Below are 21,203 nucleotides of genomic sequence, written 5' to 3'. Positions count from 1 at the left end.
TGACATCAGGTGTGTTCTGATCCGATGTACCAACTAGGGCATCCTCATTCACATCTGTGGTCCTTTTGCTGAAAGATACTGAATTTAGACATGAGGGGGGCTCAGAAAAATCCAAATTTGGGGACGTTCTACAAAATAACTAGTCAATACTCTTCAAAAATACCAAGGTCATAAAAGACAAAGCCTGAGAACAGTCTCAACTGGGGGAGACACAACAACTAGATACAATATGGGATCCTGCACAGGGTCCTGGATCAGAAAAAGAACATGAACAAAACACTTGGACAAGTTTGAATAAGGTCTGTAGATTAATTCCTAGCATGTGTCAGTTTGGATTCCCTGATTTAGATCATTGTTCTGTGGTTGCATAAGATATTAATATTAGGGGAGGGAAGATGAAGGTATATGGGGATTATGTGTACTATTACTGAAGCTTTTTTAAAATGTCTGAATTTATTTCAAAATTCAAAGTTAAAAAATAAATTGAAATTTAAACGGTGGACTTTCCATAGTGACATTCACTGCACTTTGCAACTTGCCCAGACTCCACACCCCTACCCTTTGTGAACCAGCATGAATAGCTTCCCAAACTCCAAGTGCAAGTGAAGACGTAGGTCTTATTTTCCCATGCAACGGCTTAAGAGCCAACATGCCTTATTTCCAGGAAGTCTGTATCTCTCTCTGAAGCTTGTCCCAATCTTGACTTTTTTGAGCATCACAATCCAAAATGGGGTTGGTTTAACCCCACATCCACATTCAGGATCGTCAGAGACTGCTGTTGCTGCTTAGGGCCACATGGTGTCCTCATTGTCACTCTGTCCTGCATAATCTCCCAGGCTGGGAGAGACCCCTGGGAATATCTGCCCCTTGGTTGGCTTTTGGCCGTCCTGGTAGAGAGATGCCCTGGTCTTGGGGTCAGAGGGAGATGGTGGTGGGATGAGGCGTGAGGGGAGGGGAGACCATCACTCCTCAACCACATGGATCCCTCACTCTCCCTCCCCCCTCATTCTGATGCTTCTGCCCCTGTACATGTGCTTCTCATGAGTCTTACCACCATTTCCCACCTCTGCATCCTTCGAGGCCCATCTCCAACCTCTTAACGCCTCTTTCATCCCCGTTTCTGAGGCCCTTCATTCTACATCTTAGGATAGTGTGTTAAGTTATTAGCATGGCTTGAATGGTGAGCTGTACCTGTAATCTATAATCCAGGTATTTGTATCTGTACATCCTAGGTGTCTTTCCCTCCCTCTGTCTCCCCCACTCAGAGACATATGGTGAAGCAGAAACAGAGACTCTGAGAAAATACCTTCTTGGGTGTGGAAGGAAGATTCTCCCTGGAGAGTTTGCAGGGCTGTTTCCTGTTGTCTGGCCTGGGTGACCCTGGGCCTTGGGGAAGAGAGCATGGGAGGCCATGAGATGAAGAGGGAAAGGGTCTTAGAGGATGAGCTGGACAGTGGGTGGAGGTATGGCTGTCTTGTGTGGGATGGAAAGGGGACCCTTACCTCCTGCCCAGATGGAACTGAACAAACCTGGGAATTTCTTCCTGAGTTCTGAGCCTGAGATGGGGCACACGGGGCTCCACCATCCATAGGACCCTCCTTTGCTCAGTGGATCAGAGCCTTGTGGAGAACAGGGGCTGGGTCTTTCCTCCGTTGCTCCCTGGGCATGGTGAGGGGTAGGGTGCTTGGTAAATATTGTTGAATTGCGCTGAGAGGCAGAACTGGGAATCAGGGCGCTCACTGAATTGGCTGGCCCCCCCTGCCAATGAATCATGCTCCCTTTTTATTGTTTCCTCCAACAAAGACATCAGAAGCTCACACAAAGGGGACCTGGGAACGTGGAAAGCCTCTGCAAAGCCCTCAGCTTCCTTCGGGATGGGCGTAAGCCCACTCCTGGGGCTTGGAGCTGAGATGGGGGCTGCCAGGTGCTGCCCCATCTCTGGAGACACATGCCAGCTCTCCTCTGAGCGTTGCCAGTCAGTATAACATTTCACACTGCCATTGATTTTTATGTCTTCCTACACTAATTAGACATGTTATTACTAATCTTTGGTAATCACCACAAGAGGCTTGTGGAAAGTCTCCGAGATTTCAATCTAGATTAAAAATAAGAAACATTATCACCTCTGGGAAAATGCAAAGAAAGCACATGTTATTTTAATGTTTAAATCAATAAAGCTGTCCTGCTTCTGTTTTGTGCTAGTATTGAAATTTATAAAAATCCTGTTTAAGTTTCCTTCTGTCCATCTCATCCCCACGGGGCGCCCAATTGATTTCTCTGAGGGTATCTGATGGGGGCTATGGGGGAAAGACTGCCAAAGACCCACGTGCCTTAGGGCTTGACTGCGGAGACCTGGGGAGTTGCGGGGCAGGGGGAGGTTCAAGGGACCCAGTTTCCAATCCTTTATTTTGATTTCCATTGATTCCTCTTATTAAAGAAGCATTTGAATACACAAGAAAGAGAGAAAATCCTTTCTTCCTTAATTAATCTCTCTTCCGATGGGTAGATGGCAAACTTTAATTGCAAAACAACCTGCCTGCCCTGGGCAGATTAAATGATGGGAAGGACATGGAGTAGGGAGGGGAGGTGAACATCTTAACCGAGGTCCTGTCACTGGGGAGCAGAGAAAAGAAATGATCTTCGAAGGACGAGAACGCCATCTAGCCTATTCTCTCCAACAATTGAAACAAACATGTTGACGCAGAAAAAGAAATGAGCCTACTTTAATGTTCTGCAGAGACAGACTGTAATTTGTAATACCTCTGATCAGAAATTGAGATGCCATATGGACCTGAAGTGAAATAAAGCACAGTTAACTTTTTGCCAGGCATAGTGGAGAGGGAGGGCGGGGGACGAAACCCATCTCCATATGACATTGCCACAGCTATGTTTCTGGCATGAGAATGGGGACAGCTTGTGCACCCAGAAGGGTGCCATCGTGTACCACAACTCGGGAGATGGCCGGCTTTTCCGTGCCTGCTGTGTCTGCGGAGAGCGGTACCCGGCTAGTTGCGAGGCCAAGGGGCGGGATGCATTTGGCAGCTCCACTCACCTGCCTGGGAGCCCCTGCTCCAGGCTCAGCTGTACCAGAGCGCCTGGTGCAGCAGAAGAGCCTACATGCCTTTTGGTGTGAGTCCAACTTTATTCCTGGGGGAAGATCCCCTTATTTCTGAAACCCCCAGGGCTGCCGCAGTGCCTGCGCATGCTCCTGTTATTATGCCAGGCAGTGTTTTCCATATCTGTTTCCCCTACCAGACAGTGAGCTCCTTGAGGGCAGGGGTTACCTGATAAAAATGATGATGGAAATAATTGCGATGATGATACCATCGTTCCTATATATTGAGCACCTACCATGGGCCAGCTCTGATTTAGGCACCTTACTTACCTTTTCAGCAGCTCATCCACTATCCCAACAGAGTAAGTTGCCTTAGTCTGCCTGGGCTGCTACAACAAAATACCACAGGCTGGCAGGCTTAGATAACAGACATTTATTTCTCACAGTTCTGGAGGCTGCAAGTCCAAGATCAGGGTGCTGGCAGATTCCTTTCATTGTGAGAGCCCTCTTCCTGGCATACAGGCAGCTGCATTCTTTCTGTGTCCTCACTTGGGAGGGAGAGAGAGAGAGAGAGAGAGAGAGAGAGAGAGAGAGAGAGAGCAAGTTCTCTGGTCTCTTCTTATAAGGGCGCTAATCTTGTTTTGGGGGCTCCATCCTCCATAGCAGTAAGTATCATTATTGTCATCTATTAATAAAGTAATTGAAGTTTAGAGAGCTCCAGGGACTCTCCTGAGGCCACTTAACCATTGGGTGGCAGAATTGGAACTGAACCCAAACTTTCCACCTCCGACGCTGGTCCTTTTCCCTCCTGGCCTCACTGTGTCCTAAGCTGAGCCCAGGTCCCTGGGTGCTCAGTGATGTTGCTTGAAAGATGGAGTGTTTTATTTGCTTCTGTGACTTCTGTCTGCTTATGATTGTGACCATGTACTGTAACTCCCAGCTCCAGTGAGGTCCCCCTGATGGAAAGACTCTAGTGACCCCCCCAGACTTTTTCAGTGAATCCTAGTCTCACTCAGAGACTCAATCACCTCTCTTGACAAGGAAGGGGAGGCAGCATTCATTAGACTTACCATCAGCCAGGCGCTTTTTGTATTTTATTTAAATTGCCGGCATCGTCGTCATAACCTATTTTTACAGAGGAGGAAAGTCTCAGAGAGGTCAAGTGAGCGACGTGTACAAGGTCTGGCAAGCAGCTAAGCAGTGACTGCACCCCAGGGCCGTGTTATTATGATTTGACAACAACGCCTTTATTAACCTCCAGGGCATTTTGTGAGACGACGGGATGGGGGGGGTCGGGGGAGGTTCCAGGCTCTGTAAGAACCAGAGGACCCCACCCCTACCCCCTGCAAGTTTTCGAACTTGAGTCTTACTTTCCTAGCTGTTGCTTGGACAGCCTGGAGGCATCCAACTCAACATACATGTGCTCATGCAACTAAGTTCAGGCCAATAGGATGTGAGTGGAAGTACCTCCAACCTCAAGCAGTTTGCCCCAAAGTTCCTCAACTTCCCTGTTCTTTGGTTAAATGTATATGTGGAAATGTAGCAGCTTCAGGCCCAAGATTGAAGATAAGGGCTTGGGTCCCTGAGGGACCTCGTGGCACAGATCCTATCCACCCTTCCTGGACTGTTACATGGAAGAAAAATGCCCTTCTATCTTGTCAAAGCCACAGGATCCAGGGGTTTCTTGTGCAGCAGCTTGCTTGGTCATTTCCCTTACCCCTCCCCTGCCTGTGGCGATGGCTCCATTCAAGCTTGATGACCTTCTTTGACGTGACCCCTCTCTCTACTCCTGCCCCCTACAGGCGATGTTGAGACAGTCAATCACATGAAATTCTGAGAAGATGGAAACATCCAGAAAATGAAATGTTTGCCATCTCAGTGCATAGGAGGAAACCAGGATGTGTTGAGCACTTACTAATTTCAGACACTTTACTAAACTTCATGACTAATTGTGTTACTTCAATATTACTCTTTAAAAAAATTTTTTATTGAAGTATAGTTGATTTACAATATTGTGTTTGTTTCTGGTGTACAGCAAAGTGATTCATATATATATATATATATATATTCTTTTTAAAGATTCTTTTCCATTATAGGTTATTACAAGATATTGAATATAGTTCCCTGTGCTATACAGTAGGTCCTTGTTGTTTATCTATTTTATATATAATAGTGTATATTTTAATCCCAAACTCCTAATTTATCCCTTCCCCCTTTCCCCTTTAGTAACCATAAGTTTGTTTTCTATGTCTGAGAGTGTTTCTGTTTTGTAAATAAGTTCATTTGTATAATTTTCTTTTAGATTCTGCATATGAGTGATATCATATGATATTTGTCTTTCTCTGTCTGACTTACTTCACTTAGTATGATAATCTCTAGGTCCATCCATGTTGCTGCAAATGGCATTGTTTCATTCTTTTTTATGGCTGAATGGTATTCCACTGTATATACATACCACATCTTCTTTATCCATTCATCTGTCCATGAACACTTAGGTTGCTTCCATGTCTTGGCTATTGTAAATAGTGCTGCTTTGAACATTGGGGTGCATGTACCTTTTACAATTAGAGTTTTCTCTGGATACCAATGTCACTCTTCAATGACCTTTGGATAGAGTTCACACTTGGCTCCCTCAAAGCCTTTGTGAATAAGACAAGATAGAGCTAAAGCATCATGTTGGTGCAGGAAAGCACCAACAGACGCTTGAGTCCAACGAATGAGACCCTCCTCATCTCCTTGTGTGCCCACCCCTCCCCCTCTGCTGTCACCTCCCACTGTTTTTACCATTTCTTCCCCCTGTACGTACATGGCTTTGCCCTTGCAGGTGCCACTGCCTGGAATACCAGTGGCATCTGGTCTACCAGAAGGCCCTAAGTCGTCCTTTGAGACAAGCTCAACACTGTTCCTCTGTGAACTCTCCCTCCCTCCCCCGCTCTCCAGCACAGCTGTTTTGCCCCATGCTTAATGATTCTGCGATGCAGATGCTACTACACAAGCCAGAGAGCTGCACTGCGGCTCTTTGCTCTCCATCCCATGCTAGAATATGGGCTCTCCCAAGGCAAGAGCCTCATCTTATTCATGGCTTTGTGTGTGTCCGAGCACAGTTTTTGGCTCCTGGGAGGGTCTCAGTGAATACTGAATGAAATTGTAATCCTAACAACACCCCATTTGTAATTAGAAAATCTGACTCAGGGACATTCTGACTTTCCCAGAACAAAGGTATTTAGTAAGTACCAGACTTGGGTTTGGAGCATAGATCTGTCTGATGCCCAAATCCATGCTTTTTATATCACCTTACAACTGCCTTTTGATATCCCTACCAAGTAGAGAATGATTTCCTTTCAGAAGGAGGGATTTTCTGGATTAGAGGTGTCTAGACATCTCTCTCATCTAAATGCGGATTTATTCAGAGCAAAGGAGGATCTCCCTGACTGGTGGTAAAACTGAAGTAAAAAGCAGCGGCTGTCACTCTCCAACAGCCTCATCTGTACAGCTGCCTGGACCTGTGGTTCTCACGTGAATTTGTCCTCCCTCCCTCCCTCCCTCCCTCCCTCCCTCCCTCCCTTCTTTCCTTCCTCCCTCCCTCCCTCCCTCCCTCCCTCCCTCCCTTCCTTCCCTTTTTAAGGACTGTGCACAGAATGGGGCTTCCCCTTTGGCAGTTCTGGTCTGGGGAAGGTGAATTTATTTGAGGTCATTGGCCACAGAGAGTGTCTCTTGCTGTGGCCGCCATCTGGGGACTTAGCAGGTACTGTCTGAGCTGTATTCAGTGCTCCAGCAGGTGGGCCTGTGGCTAGGTGGCTGCCACCAGCCTTGTGTTTGGAGTGCCTGGAAGTCAGGAATGGATTTTTCTTCCAGTTCTGACTTTCTTTTTCCCAGCAGATGTTGATTTCAGTTGGCCCAGGGTCCAGTCCATCCAACCCCCTGGTGTTCCAGTAAGCTCTCTACTTCCTCAACCATCCTGCTCGAAGGTTTCTCTAAAGCTTTGCCTTTGTTCTTTCTACCCTCAGCCCCATCCTTCCAGCTTTCTCCTGTTGTCCCTCGGGGCTGGAATGTCAGACACAGGACATCACTGAGGAGGTATAAGGCAGGGCACTCTGAGAGATTAAAGCACCTCAGGATTTCCCAGAGGACACACCTCACTGTGGCCCTTACGCACTGTCAGTTTTTCATCCCGTGCTAGCTTATGAGCTCTCTGAAGGTAAGAGGGTTCTTGTTCATTGCTTTGTGTGGGTCTCAGCAGTGTTCCTGGCACCTCAAAGGGTACCAGTGAATCCTGGATGATAATTTTCATCCTAACACTAATCCTACGAGACCCACATGACTATCCCTATTTACATGCTGGCCTTTGAACTGTGGCCTCTGGGGAGGAAAGGAAGCTTGGACTCATTCCCAGATATAATTATCTCTCTAAATTCTCATGACAACCCTTTGAGAAGGCACTTTACTTGTGCAGTTTTTAAAAATCAAGAAACCAAGGTTTAGAGAGGTTGAAAGTCCCCCAGCTATCGGTGGCCAAGCTGAGAGATTGGAACCCAGCTCTGGCTGATGTCAGAACAGTGCCCTTCACCACACTGACCCCCTCCTCTGCTACCCCAGCCCGTGTTTCCAGAGCTTCTGATGCTCTGATTCCCTTGCGTGGGGCCCTGAGCCGAGGGCTCCCGTGAGAATATGTATCCAAGCATGAGAAGCAGAGGCGTTAAAAGAAGGCTGTTGCGAAATTTATTCTGATGCCAAAAGGGGGTCTTGAGAAGGATTTAAAGAGCAATTGTGCCACTCCTTATCCCCCACTGATAAGCTGCCTGCGAACTGTAACATAGGCAGCACGTAATGAATAAGAAAGAGATTTATTAGCTTGTGTCATATTCGGTTAAGTACTTTCGATGTAAGACGAGTATTTCACTTGTACGTATTACATTTTCAATGGGTTTTCAATCATTTTCAATCCATTATTTTTAACTCCTTGGATTATATTGATGGTAAATTAATTACAAGCCCAAACCCCATATTGTCCAATTATAATTTAATTCATTTGAGCTCCTCTCTTTGAGTTTGGATAAAAAGCGAAAGCACTTTAGAAAATCGTGTCATTTCCTCTAGAATCCTGTCGTTGTGTTCCATGTTTCCATGATGGTTTGAAGAAGGGTTGAGGATTCAGCAGAGTGTTGGGGGTTGGCTGGCTCCCAAGGTGACACCATGCAGGGTAGCCAGCAAGCCTAGGTTCAGATCTGGATTCAATAACCTGTTGGTTTTTGTAACCGTGGAGAGGTTACACAATCTCTCTGCGCCTCTGTTTCCTCATCTGTAAAATAGGGTTAGTGACAGAGCCCCTACTGCATGGGGCTATTCTGAGGGTTAAACGAGTTACTATAGCTAGCCCCCCTGGAACACACAGTGAGCCCTGAATAAGTGTTGGCTGTATTTATCATCACTGAGCTCTAGGGGAAGAATGGCAGGTGGGTTTATGTCATGAGCCAATTCCAATCCAAGAGTGGTGTTTTTCTGGAGCTCTGTGTGAAGGCAGACCCAAAGGCCCAGCTGATCTCAGGCTAGAGAGTGCAGGGATCAATTAGAGATGTCTGCCATGGGTGCAGCTGTTAGGAGAGGTGACAAGTAAGGCCCTGGCTCTGTTAGGGCTGGGGCTGTGCTTGCTTTAATCCCCCCTCTATTCCTAGTATCCTGCCCAGCGCTTGGCCCCTGCCAGTCCAGGTGGTGTTAACAGTGAGCCCTTGTACCTAGCCGTGACTGAGGCCAGCCCTGCCCTGGATTCCTCAGTCCCTGAGCCAACCAAGCACTTTTCTCTGCTTCAGTCAGCTTGGGCTGGGTTTTCTGTCCTGGAGAGCAAAAGATTTCCTTTTCTAATTTTAATTTTTTGCATTTTTCATGCCTATTTTATTTAGTTCAACTTATTTTAATCGTACAAGTTCCATGCTCACGGTACAAACATTCTTACGATTATTATGCAGCCTTGAAAAAGGAAGGACATTCTGTCAGCGTGACAACATGCGTGAACCTTGAGGACATTATGCTAAGTGGAATAGCCACTCACAGAAAGACAGATGTTGCACAATTCCACTTACGTGAGGTCCCTGGGGTAGTCAAATTCACAGAGACAGAAAGCAGGATAGTGGCCAAGGCCTGGCGGGGTGAGGCAGAAGGGGAGTTAGTGTTTAGTGGATATAGTTTTAGTTGGAGAAGAGGAAGAGAATTCTGGAGACGGATGGCGGTGATGGTTGCACAACAATGTGAATGTACTTAATGCCGCTGAAGTGTGCACTTAGAAATGGTTAAGGTGGTACACTTTGTGTTATGTATATATATATTTTTTTTCTTTCTTTTTTTTTAACTTAGGTACAGCTGATCCCCAATGCTGTGCTACTTTCAGATGTACAAAAAAGTGATTCAGCCATACATACACATCTATTAATATCTATTTTTTTCCAGATTCTTTCTCATTATAGGTTATTACAGGACACTGAAAATAGTTTTCTGTGCTCTACAATAGGTCCCAGTGCGTGTATGTGCATATGCTAATCCCAAACTCTCAGTTTATCCCTCCCTCCACCTCCTCTTTGGCAACCACAAGTTTGCCTTCCAGGTCTGTGAGTCTCTCTCTGTCTTGCAAATAAGTTCATGTATATTACTTTCCTAGATTCCACATGTAAGTGATATCATATGGTATTTGTCTGACTTACTTCACTTAGTATGATAATCTCTAGCTCCATCCATGTTGCTGCAAGTGGCATTATTTCACTCTTTTTTATGGCTGAGTAGTATTCCATTGTATATATGTACCACATCTTCTTTATCCACTCATCTGTGCATGGACACTTAGTTTGCTTCCATGTCTTGGCTACTGTGAACAGTGCTACTCATGTTACATTAAACGTCTAGGGGACAAGGTGTAAGGACACAGGACTGGCTCCATTCTCTTCGGGGCCATCAATTTCCAGCACCCTGGGCCAGCTGATCATCTCTGATCCTCCTGCTTTTTCCATGTATTCCTGCTGTATCCCTACTTTCTCCTGCTGTTCCTTCTGCTGGAATCTCTTCTCTCCTTCCTCACCGGCCTCCCTCCCATGCACCTTCCAGCCTTACTCTATTGTGGCTGGGTATGTTCTGCTCACGTTAGGTGTCCGCACGGAGGACCTGGTCTGCAAGGCTCTTTCTAGACCTGGAACTTTCCCAAGGCCCCGTGAGTGTGTTGTTTGCCTCTACGGCTCTCAGACCCAGACAGAGCAAGTGTCAATCATTCACTGGAGACCACCTTGCAGACAGCTTTGGTGGTGCCCATTGAGGTGCCCCGACCGCAGGTAGCAGTCATTTCCCAAAAGGCTTCTCCTTCCCTTCTCTCCAGTACGCAGTTTTTGAGATTCCTGGTGGTGCACATGGGTGGACTGGGTTGTTTTCCTGCAGTTTGACAGTGATAAGAGCTGCCAGACTGCCTGAGCTGCTCTGGTCTGGGCTGGGCTCTTAATCTCCCCATTACACCTGGCTCAGCCTGGCGTGGACACAGGATGCCCTGGCCTGGGACCAAGAGGACGTCGGCAGCAGTAAGCCTGACGCCGGAATGGAATGAAATCACACGTTTATTTTTTTCATCTTTTCTTCCCCTGATGTCACCGGCAGATGGAGAATGCTTCCACTGTTTCCCTTTCCCTCTTTTTTGGCAGGAAGCTGCTTTCCCACTAGACCACCAACTAAGATGGAGTAAGAGAAAAACAGAACAGAAAAGCAGAGAAAGAAAAATGGAAACAGAGGAAATGAGAAGGCAAAAGAACTTGAGGGCAAGACACAGTGGGTGGTTGAGATTCTGGGCCGGGATTAGAAAAGGATGCTTCTTTATGGGACGGACCCTTGTACTAAGAGTCAATTGGATCACAATATACTCTAAAGAAACATCCTACATTATTCCATCCTGGGATGAGAGGGAAGGATCTATTGTCTGACCGTGAGACCTGTCTCCCAAGTCCATGCATCCCTTGAGGGTGCCTGCAAACCACAGCATTCCGTTCATTCAACCTGCTGTATAATGAGATTTTCCTCTCTACTTTGTCTTAATTGGTGGAGTGTCAAGGAACAAAGCAAATATTTGTGCAGCTCGACTGCTGCTCTTGTGATTAGAAGGTAACATCTTTCAACGTCCATGTCTGAATTGCGATACACAGGCAGGGGAGTCCATTTGCTGTGGGATCAATAGATGTGGTCTCAGTTGGCAGAGACCTGGAGGCTTTCTTTTGAAAACAGGAAGATGCAGGACAGCTCTCGATGCCTAGCTCAATTTAACATGGCAACTGGGCAGTGGTTTTGTTTCCAGGTTGATTGCTTTTCAGCTCAAGAATAATAAAAACCTTCCTGATATCAACCAGCTCAGTGTTAATCTTGCAGAAACACAAGAATCTAAAACGTGGTCCCTGCTGCCTGGAGTGCTTCTTCTGCTGGTCAGCTCTTAGGTATCCCGTGAAGTCTCGGCATGAAAACCTCCTTCCACTGTCATATGGAGGGAACCTCTGTCCTCCACACATTCTTGGTGCTAACACTCTCTGCCGTATCTGGGAGGTGACATTAACCATATTGAACCGTAGTGGCCACTGCATTTTTTTTGGATGTCATATTTTTTAAGTTTCTTTGGTTGCACATTATAAGAACCCACTTGAGCTAGATTAAGACCTAGAGGAAAATTTATTACAAGGACGTTTAGGTGCTTTCAGAGTTCAGGGAAGGAATTCAGTCAACACTTAAAAAGCAACCAAACAGAATCTAACAGCAACCAAAACTGGCTTTCTCTATGTATTGCTTTTTTTGTGATTCTATTTTCTTTGCTGATTAGCTTCTTTTGCTTCCCTATCCCCATGTCAGGTGGGAGGTGGGCCCCCCATCACTCCAGAGTCCAGGCAGCTCTAGCCATGGGTCAAGGCCACAGAGTCTATATCAGTTCCCTAGGGCGGCCATAACAAAGTACCAAAATTGAGTGGATTAAAACAACAGAAATGTGTTGTTTCCCAGTTCTGGAGCCTGGAAGTCCAAAATCAGGGTGTTGATTTCTGTCTGAAGTCTTTAGGGGAGAATCCTTCCTTGTTTCTCCTGGATTCTGGTGTTTGCTGGCACTAGTCTTGTAGATGCCTCCCGTCAGTCACATGGCCATCTTCTCTGTGTGTTTTCATGTCATCTTCCCTCTGTGCCTGTCTGCCTATGTGACCCAACTTCCTGTTTTTATAAGGACACCAGTCATATTGTAATAGAGCCCACCCTAATGACCTCATTTGAACTTGATTACCTTTGTAAAGACCTTATTTCCCCAAAAGGTCACATTCTGTGATAACTGGTGGTTAGAACGTCAACTATTTTTTTTTTTGCAGGGGGCAGGGGGCACAATTCCATCCATAATGCAAATCCAGCTGTGGCTGTCTGGAAGGTGCTGCCCACGGACTGGGCAGACAGGATACCCGTTATGTGGTCTCTGAGCTGGGGCTGCTGCTACACACAACAGAGTTCCCACCAGCCCTTGATGAGGTCAAAGATTACATCTGTTGCAGCTTTGCCTGGAAAACAGTAAGTGCTTAATTATGAGCTAGCATTTATTAAACCCTTATATTAAGCCCTGTGTATTCCTAGCCAGTTACACTATGAAGTCACTTAATCTTCAGGTGAGCTCTGATAGATATTCCTTTTATCCACATTTTATAGAGGAGGAAACCGGCTCAGGAGGAAGTGAGCAGGCTGGGACCTTAAGCCAGTGGACGTGGTGACCGAGCCTATGCGCTTATCCACAAATTAGATGAATTGATCTTGAGCATTGACTAGAGGCAGGACTGGTGAGAGGAGGTTGCTTTCTAGGTAGGGATGGTCAGGGAGGAAGACAGATGCCTTCAAAGGTTTCACTTGCAAAACCAGGCAGCTTGCTTAGACTTTGTAGTAGTGATGTGCTTTACTTGTACTTTGTAGTTCAACATTGAATACAGGACACTGTCTACAGCAGGCTGAGAGCCCTTTACCACTCATACAGGAGGGTTTTGGTACCATGAGGAACATGTGTCCTATTCTCCCCCCTGCTCTGTTTGTCTCTGGGGTCTGAGCTCTCAATTCTGTTGCTATGTTTCTCCGTAGGCTCTTTTTGGAAAATCCAAGGGTGTCAGTACCTCCCTTGCCACCCTTCCCCAGTCCTGCCCTTCCAGAGGGTGTTACTAAGGCTTCCTTCCAAAGGCTCCTTGGTTCCTGAACCAAGCTTCATCAGGGCAGACCGGTCACTAAGAGCCACAGCCTGTCCTGGGGTGGGGCTTGGAAATCAGAGCTGGGGTTTGGCTGTTTCCTCTTCCTGAAGTCCAACTCCTGAGCCTCATATTCTAGTTCCAAATGGGGGTGGTGGCCCTGCTTGGCTGGATTCTGATAGCTGATCTGTCCTCTTTCCTGGAAAGGAGGAGATAGGAAGGATGCCCCTTGTTACCTGGTCACTGATGGGGTCTTCTGATGGATAGGATGGTTGTCCACAAGCCTGAGGGGCTCACCCACTTGCTCTGGACACTAGATGCCGCCACTGGATGGGACACTCTACTACCAGGGCCTTCAGTGCCCACTGGCACTTGTCGTGACTTGGAAAACATGCCTGGAGCCCCAGGGGCTCCCTTGGAACTAGCCTATAGGGCTAAATGAGCTTTGCCACTTCTGGTCCCACCCTCAGTGCTGACCACTGACTTCATACCTTCCTGGCTTCTGCTTCTTCTACTTCCTAGGTCTGTGGCCTTTGGATATAAGTTAATTTTCTCTTTACTGGTTGAAGTTCAGTCTGGGAAGCAGAACTAGATGTATTTGGAAGAAGGGGTAAATTATAGAAATTATACTTTAGATCTAGAAGGGGAATTGCAGGATCTGAGAAGTCACAAACTGGCTTCCTGAAGCTCTGGTGATGAGTTGGTCAGGCATATCCAGCTGCCAAAATGGGACAGCAAAAGGGAGCTCATACAGAGGGTGGCAGGAAGTTCCTCCCTCTGTGGGTCTGCGGCCAAACATCTGGGGGTGGTGGGTGGGGTCACTCTGGTCAGCAGAGTTAGCATTTTGGAAGAAGAGCAGGACATGGGATGGACGAAAGGAAGAAAAAGCCGGAACCTGATGGGCACCTGTTTCTGTGTGTCCCCAAACCTGACCCTGAACTCCTTCAGAGAGCCCCTGCTTCACTTCACCTCTGCACACCGCCCCCCAATCTTCCATAGCTTCCTCCTGTGGCCATCTCTAACTCAGAACCCTATAGGGAAGGGCTAATGGTGAACATAACCAACATAATTGACATTGGAATAACCCAGCAAGCTCTCGGAGCATGACTTCCTCATCTGTGAAATAGGGCTGTTCACGCAGAGTTGTTTCGTGGCTGCCATGAGGTAATATACACAAGGCACACAACAGCAGCAGCAGCAGTGCTTCTATGTTTGGGGTGGGATTTCTCTGCCCACCGTCTCCCTGGATTGCCCCGTCCAAGGATATGCTCGCAAAGGATAAACCTTCACAGGGCAACTCATCTGACTGAGTATTTTCTTTTCGTAAGGTATTGAACCTGGAGGCCTAACCCGAAAAGACCTCTCCCCTTGAGCGTCTTTTCTTCCTCTCAGGGCTCAAATGTTCTCTCTCTGTCAAGTGGAGTAGAAATGACGACATCTATGGCAGATGAGGAAGTGGGGGATTTGGGGGAGAAGAAGGAAGGGGAAAAAAGCATGGGGGTGATGGGGGGCATGGAGGGTCCTCTTTGCTGTTCAAGGGGAGGCCGTTGGAAGCACTCTGGGAGTCTAGGGGTGTGGTCCTATGCACGCAGAGAAGGGGGCCTGAGAACAAGTCAGCAAGAGTGGGGACTCCCACCCTGATCCCTCATTGTACATGGACTCATTGCTTGAAACTGCAGTGGAGAACAGCTGAACCTGGTTAATCTTTCATCCAAATTCACACACGTTTGTTTGCCTGGCTGAGGGAGGCTTTCTCCCCTCCATGCCTCCAGCCCTGCCCTCCAGTACCGATGCGGGATGCCTGGTTCTTCCAGTGTGGACGACAAGGAGGCAGGCCGAGCCACCAAAGAGCCAGCGGCCAGTTGACAGTAATGCTGGCGTCTGCTGGGCACCTACAGACCCACCGAGGAGTAACCCCTGGTCCTTGGTGACATTTACAGTGTGGCCACTGTCTTAGGTTCTTTATATTCACAGTACAGTTTCTGACACATGATAGATGTTTGATAAATGGCGGCAGCCGGTGACCTTCTCACTGGTCCTTTTGCTGAGGTCATGAGAGGACAATATCCAACAGATACAAGATGGGATGCTGCCGCCAGCCCTGGGCCTGGCAGAGGAAATATATCTGGGATAATATGGTAGGAGCTGCTGGCATATTTTCATTGTCATATTGTCTACCAGTAGTTGGAGGTTTTCTTAGCTCCAAAGGCAATGTAGAATACTCCTTCTTGGAAAGTCAAAAGACCTTGAAGAGGTAGACAGGTGCACTTGATGTAGGTAATAGCTTTCAGCCTGGAGTATTTCAAGAGTTTGGGTTCATCTCAGAGGAAACCTTGAATATGTGTCACATAAAGACAACCTTTCATAAAATCTCACATATTCTCAGGGCTTTCAATGGGATTCAAAAGGCTGAGAGACAGATGTGTGTGTGTGTGTGTGTGTGTGTGTGTGAGAGAGAGAGAGAGAGAGAGAGAGAGAGAGAGAGAGAGAGAGAGAGAGAGAGAGAGAGAGAGAGAAAGAGAGAGAGAGAGAGAGAGAGATTGATTATGAACACACCGTCTTGGCTGCATCCCGAAATTTTGTATTGTTCCTGAGGAAAATTAAAACAAACATGAAAAAGAAAACGAATCTAGAATTTCTCCTTTTTCATTCAAACTCAGATCTGAAGGAGGCTTTTGACAAATGTGTTGTGTTCTCTACCAAAGACCTCCTTTAAATACTGTGGGTTTTGAACACACAGTAGATACAGACAAAATGGATAAGTGTTTAATGTCAGAGGTTAATGAACAATAGAATTCAAAGGAAAGAGCCTTACTGGATAATTTCTGCAGGAACAAGGATTTTGATTCTAGATGATTCTCCCTCCAACTTGGCTGAATTCACTCATTCGTTTATTCGTTCCATACTCAGGTATTGAGTAGTTTTTGTCTGTTAGCATCTATCAGTCTCTAATTGAGAATGTGTAAAAATCGAGCACTTGCCCTCAGGGAGAATAGAGTCCAGTGGAGAAGACAGATTTAAAAAATGCTGCATTCCCTTGAGGCTAATATTCAGCCTCTCCTTTTGTAGCCAAATGGACTTGGGGTCAGGAAACAACTATTTATTGAATACCTTCTGTGAATGGCTCTACCCTGGGCACAGAGAGGGGATTACATATAAATAAGACTTAAGACACAGTCTGCTTTCTAGAAGCTGAGGAGTTGGATAGAGGAGTTGGAAGCCATATTTGCAGAGGGCTATATAAAGGAACCACATGAAGAGCGGCACCAGAAGAGAGTAAGTAATATGATACAGGACATTCGTGAACTCTTGCAGTCAAACACCATGCCTGGCACATAAGTAAAAAGTCACTATAAACTGGTTTGTCAGCAGGGAGGATGGATGGAAGGAAGGCTTGTGGAAAGGAGGTATTAAAATCCCATCTGGATGGAAAGACGTGGTTTTGTTTTCCTTGTTAAACTAATGTTCATGTGGTTAAACAGTGGTTCCAAAGGATAGAAAAGGAAGAGTGTACAGCAATGAATGGTAAAAGTCTTTCCGACCTCCATCTTTGGCTCAAACTGTAAACTCAGTGGCCTTTCAGCCTTTAGTTCTTGTACTGGTTTCCATCATAACCCTGCATGAAATACCCTACAACTGATTTGGTGTTTTTTTTTTGTTTTTTTTTTTTTTGCGGTACTCGGGCCTCCCACTGTTGTGGCCTCCCCCGCTGCAGAGCACAGGCTCCGGATGCGCAGGCTCAGCGGCCATGGCTCACGGGCCCAGCCGCTCCGCAGCATGTGGGATCTTCCTGGACCAGGGCACGAACCCGTGTCCCCTGCATCGGCAGGCAGACTCTCAACCACTGCGCCACCAGGGAAGCCCTACAACTGATTTTTGATCCATAATTTTAGATGGTTAATGCAGCTGCCTATCCTTCCCCTGCCCCATATCACTTTGGCACTTACGGGTTTATAATACTTATATTCTCTTCTGAAACCATAGAAAAGGCTTTGACTATAGGCTGATGAAAAACACTGAGAACTCACAGACAGCATTTACAATAGTGTGATTATGTAAATATTATTCACTGTAGAATTGAGCAGTGTGATTAGACCCAAGGGAGACACATGTAACCCTATCATTAAGGCTGGCGGTTGCTGTGATAAAAAGCCAAAATTGACATGAAACAGGAAGTGAGGATGGCAGGGTCTAATCTGATTCCAAAGTCTTAGGCCTTGTGCAGTGCCCAATGGGTGCACCCATACCACTGGTGAGTAATTGTGGTTATATAAGAAAGATACAAAAATATTCATTTTTTCTTTCAATTTATGTGGATGATTTTCTCAAACGGCAACTAAATTGTTGGAACATAAATACTTACTAAGCTGCTTGACCCTAACCAAGCAGGACTGTTAGCTATTCCTTTTGGACTGGGGATGCTGTAAAAAAAAATTGCTGAGTCACTAAGATTGACTTGAACTGAGAAAGTTTGGGAACCTTTGATATAACCTCTGTACTAGAAATTCCCTTTGGCTGCTGTGTGGAAAACAGCTGAGAGGGACATAAGAGTGGAAGCAGGGAGAGGAGTCAGGAGACTTTTGATGTCGACCCAATGAGGCATAACTGGCATGAGCTGGGAAGGAGACTGAAGAAACGCGAAGAACTGTATGCACCCGAGACACCTTGTACACAGAGAGCTGACAGGGGTCACTGCTATGGGAGATGAGCTTGGAGAGCGGGGTAGGAGTTGGTGCCACTTGCTGAGATCATCTGAAGGTTTAAATGGCTATTAGCAGGAGGCCTCAACCCCTTGCCGTCTGTTGGACTGAGGCCTTGGTTCTTAGCCACATGCATCTCTCCATAGGGCTGCTTGAGTGTCCTCACAACATGGCGGCTGGCTTCTTCCAGGGTGACTGATACAAGTGAAAGCAAGGTTGAAGCCACAATGCCTTTTAGGACCTGGCCTTGGAGGTGACACACTGTCAGGTCTGCCTTATGCTGTTGGTCACACAGACCAACCCAGATAGTGTGGAAGGGGACTACACAGGTGTGAACACCAGGAGTTGGAGATTATGCGGACCATGTTGGGAGCTGCTTTGCACATACACATTGCTGGTTATGCCACTGGTTCAGGGCCAGGATGCAGTTTTTAGGCAGGTGAGTACTTGGGGGAATAGCGGTAAGGAGCAGACTCACTGTATTGGCCAAGGTTCTCCAGGGAAACAGAACCAATAGGATGTATATACATAGAAAGAGATTTATTATATGGAATTGTCTCAGACGATTATGGAGGCTGACAAGTCCCAAGATCTGCAGGGTGAGTAGGTAAGCTGGAGCTCCAGGAGAGCTGGTGGTGTGGTTCCAGTCTGATGGCTGGCAGGCTCAAGATCCAAAAAGAGCTGATGTTTCAGTTCAAGTCCAAAAGCAGGAAAAAGCCAACGTCCCAGTTTAAAGGCACTCGGGCAGGGGAAATTCTCTTTTACTGGGGAAGGATCAGCCTTTTTGTTCTATTCATGTCTTCAACTGATTGGATAAGGCCCACCCACATTAGGGAGGACAATCTGATTGGTCTACTGATTTCAATGTGAATCTCATCCAAAAACACCCTCACAGAAACACCCAGAATAGTGTTGGACCAAATATCTTTGCACCCCATGGCTCAGTCAAGTTGATGCATAAGGTAACCATCGTACTCGCCCAGGTGGATTTTGCTGTCAGCACAAGAAATATTCATCTTTTATGCTGCAGTTTTCTTGCTGGGTGGATTCCCCTAGGATCCTAAGGGGTGTGAGTGAAGATATGGGGAGAACCTGCTGACTCTCCTTTAGGACACTGAGGCCAGAAACTGGAAAGTTCATGTGCTTAAGGAATTTCTTTTTCTTTTTTTTTTTTTTTTTTGTTGCGGTACGCGGGCCTCTCACTGTTGTGGCCTCTCCCGTTGTGGAGCACAGGCTCTGGACGTGCAGGCTCAGCGGCCATGGCTCACGGGCGCAGCCACTCCGTGGCATATGGGATCTTCCTGGCCCGGGGCACGAACCCGAGTCCCCTGCATTGGCAGGCAGACTCTCAACCACTGCGCCACCAGGGAAGCCCTTAAGGAATTTTTTGACCACCTGACTTGTGCTTATAGATGTTCAGGAACCATCTAGAACAGTGGTTCTCCACATTGGGTACACATCGGAATCTCTTGGGGAGCTTTAAAACATGCTACAGCTGGTGTCCCACTCCCAGTGGTTCTGAATGGATTGGTCTGGGAAGTGGTTTGGGCATTGGGATTTTTAAAAGCTCCCAAAGCCTGAGAATCACGGAACTGAGAAGGAACCATCCAGGACCCCTTGCTTCTGTAGGCAAGAGGACATAAAGGGAGAGCATTTCCTATCTCCCACATACACAGACCTGCAGAGGTCTGCCACCTCCTGAAGGCTGGGTGTCTGAGTCTCTGGGCTGGGCACCTGGCTCGTTTGATGGGTTCCTTTTTAGCTCTTGAATTGCACTTTGGAAAGTCAGCCAGTTGAGCATAAAACATAAATCAGAATTTGTTCCTCTTTGTACTCAAGTTTTATTTTTTTCTCCTTAGCTTGAAAGGAATCGGTTCTACATCACTTTTAGACTATACTGACTCAGTTAAATGCAATCACGACTATAGCAAAATTGCTTAATTAGACAATAATATCAGAGAAATTGACCATTATGTCTGGTTATTGACTTTTCAGATGGCTTGTATTACCATTTATATTCTTTCTAGTCAGGTTTTTAAGCATGAAAAGAATTTATTGAGAGATTGTTCCTAGAAGCTATTTTTAATAGTCTAATGGCTTTTTAATTTTCCAATCGTTTATATTCATCAGCTGGAGCGAAGAAAGGACTCAGATTGACTCTTACTGCGTGGCTGTTCCTTCCTCTTCAGTTATTAACTGGTTACATTGGAAATAAAGCCACCAGATGCAGGGTTTTCCTCCTGTTTATGATGCCAGAGGAGGTACATCATGAAGGAAATGAACTTTGGACTGGAAGCCATAAAAATGATATTTTAAATGTTGCTGTTTATTGATCAACTACTCTGTGCCAGGCAATTTAGGCAGATTGCCTCTAATTCTCTTAATAATCCTAGAAGATAGATAGCATGATCCTTCTTTCGTGGACTGGGAAGTGAGGGCTTAGGTGTGAGGCATATCATCACCATCATCATGGCGGATGCATAGGGACACGTAGGTCCTATGGCCCAGTTAATACTATGTCTGTACATAACTTTTAATAGTGTTTCTTCCAGAATTATCCCAATTGGGGCAATAGATTTAAATTGCCACCCTGCTTATGGGACACTCTTCCGGTACCAGGCCCTGTGCCAAGCACTTCACGTGCACTATTGCACGCAAACCTCACAGCAGCCAATGGTTTCTTTTACTGTTCTTATTTTATACGTGAGGAAACTGAGGCACTGAGAGGTCAAGGTTAGGTCAAGGTCAAGTCACTTACAAGGTCACGGAGCTGATAAAGGATGGAGTCAAGCCTTGAGCCCAGACAGCCTCTTTCATGCCCCATTCTCTTTCTGTTACACAAAGCTGAAAGCATGATTTCAAAAATTCAGAGCAAGGAGAAAGTTCCATGAGACTGGTTGTCGGGTGAAAATAATAACAACACTATTATAACCACAGGAACACTGAACTGTTTTGTTGTGGTGGAACTTGGTTATCATGAATAAGCTGCCAGAAATCGCGTTTTCTATTGTTTGGATCTCGGTAGAGGAAATACAGACCCTTTACTGCATTAGCAAGAAGAACTTGTGCTTTAAAAGCCATGGGGCAGCTAGATAAGATGTGCATAAATTTCTTACTTCCTCCAAGCTTAATTAGACAAACTCAATGATTGCCACCAGCTGCAATCATTCCTGGGAGCTCAGGTTGCCTTAATACAAATATAGCATCTGAAACAAGGGGGCTGAGGTTTCTGGAGCCTGTGCA

The sequence above is a fragment of the Lagenorhynchus albirostris genome, chromosome 15 (genome assembly GCF_949774975.1).
Source record: "Lagenorhynchus albirostris chromosome 15, mLagAlb1.1, whole genome shotgun sequence".
Lineage (NCBI taxonomy): Eukaryota > Metazoa > Chordata > Mammalia > Artiodactyla > Delphinidae > Lagenorhynchus > Lagenorhynchus albirostris.
The sequence above is the reverse complement of the archived record's forward strand: the minus strand, read 5'-3'. Positions refer to the sequence as shown.